Consider the following 1928-nt stretch of genomic DNA (forward strand, 5'->3'; position numbering starts at 1 on the left):
GAACCCAGGACTTTCCTGCTGGTGGATCTGGGGCAGAAGAGAAGCAACTTCCCTGATGCAGAAAAGGCAGCGTGCAGCGAGCCACTGCACCCATCTGGCAGTACAAAGTGCAAAGGGATGCTCCCAGGCCAAGTGGATAGGGATATAAAATTTGTGGAGCACTTTAGGTCTTTGCATTTTTTGTTTTCTTTAAAGCCGAGAGGCAGAAATGGGCAGATCCAGATGGGACCCCAAAATGAACCGACCGGCTTATCCTGGGGGTTGCGTGTTTTTCCCCAGACTCTACGGGGAGCCTCATGAATGTGGCTGAGCCTTGGTGCCTGCAGCCAGGAGGGATGAAGCCCACCCTGCCCGTCCCAGGGAAAGCTGCGTGTGTCTCCTACCCATCCATCTCTTGAAACTGGGGTTCAGCACTACCCTGGCAATTCTCATGCCCCTCTCCTCGTGGAAGTGGGGCACTGGTCTTGTTTGCAGTTCAACTTGGTGTGGATATAAGGAGCAGTTCAGGTATGTTTTGGTGTCCTTATTATTGGTGTAAAGGGCTGCACTGAATCATTCAATCATGTATTACATGTTTTTATATACATGCATATATATATAAGGCCATATAGAGCTGATGGGAGGGAAGGGGCATCCCTGCCTCCCCAAAACACTGCAAAGACAGGTGCACTGACCCATCCCACCACCAAAGGTGGGCTTGGGCCGACACATTGGTCTGCGGAGGGGCATGGGAGGCATTTCTCTTCTGCAGGCGCAGCTGCAGGGCGATGCTGGGCTTAGGGCGATGTGCTTGGGGCGAAGAGGTGCGTAGGGACATGGTGTAGCGGTGGACTTGGCAGCGTTAGGTTTACCGTTGAACTTGATGATCTTAAAGCCCTTTTCCAACCTGTACGATTCTGTGGTGTGGAGCAGCCAGGCCCCGTTGCACCTTAACCTCCGCGGGCAAAGCTGCCGATGCCGGTGTTTGCTGGAGCCGTTTCTCTTTCTTGAGTCTAGAATGAGTCAGTATCTGCTCCCATCCTTTTTGGGCTGCTGCATCCCACCAGCACCGGACTCTGCGCTTGTCGGCTCCCACCCACCGATAAAAAAAAAGGTGCTGCTATTTACCTGTGGGGTGCTGGAGAGTATTTATGGCAGGCAGAGGCACAAGTATCTACCATACTTGGGTGCCAGCACCTTAAAGGAGGAAGCCCAGCCAGTGCTGGGAGGTGTGTTCAAGCAAAAAATGGGGAATATATTAAAAGAGAGAGGGAAATTACAGCTGAGTTCAGCAGTGATGCTCGGCCTTCGGCACCTCCTTGCTTGCTGAAGACGCTCCACCAGCGCAGTGCCTCCCCAGCACCGAATGTTGCAGGGCAGCCGGGACGGGAAGGCCTTTCAGCCATAGGCGGAGGTGCTTAAATTCACGATAAACTTGATAAATCACAAATATTACAGACACGTTGCTCTGAACGGTCCTTAATCTTGGCTTACAGCCCCGTTTTTCGAAGCTCCCACCCTTGCACCGCGGATGTCGCGATAGAATAGCAATGGCGATTTCTTTCCACGCGTCTCCCCGTGGGGCAGAAGGACCTGAGGAGAGCAGCGGGATGAATTACCGACGGCTAACTGCAGGAGAGGTCCGGCGCTACCGCTACCGCCCCCGCTGCAAACTCCCGGGGCAGCGCCCGTCTTCCGGCGCCCCACGCAGCCTCGCACCATCCCCTGGGGAAGGCGCTCGCCGGTGCCGGCCCTGCGCTGGCCAGGGGAAGGCGGAGGGCCGCCGCCCGCACCACCCGAGGGATCCTCCCCTGCCTGGGGGTGGCTCTGCGCGGCCACCATCGCGCCCCCGCCCGGAACCGCAGCCGGCGCATGCGCGGCCGCACCGCCTTCCCTTCAGCGGATGGGCGGGGCGGGGCAGAGCGCCCGCCCCGCCCACTTCCGCCGCC

The sequence above is a fragment of the Ciconia boyciana genome, chromosome 3 (assembly GCF_034638445.1).
Source record: "Ciconia boyciana chromosome 3, ASM3463844v1, whole genome shotgun sequence".
Lineage (NCBI taxonomy): Eukaryota > Metazoa > Chordata > Aves > Ciconiiformes > Ciconiidae > Ciconia > Ciconia boyciana.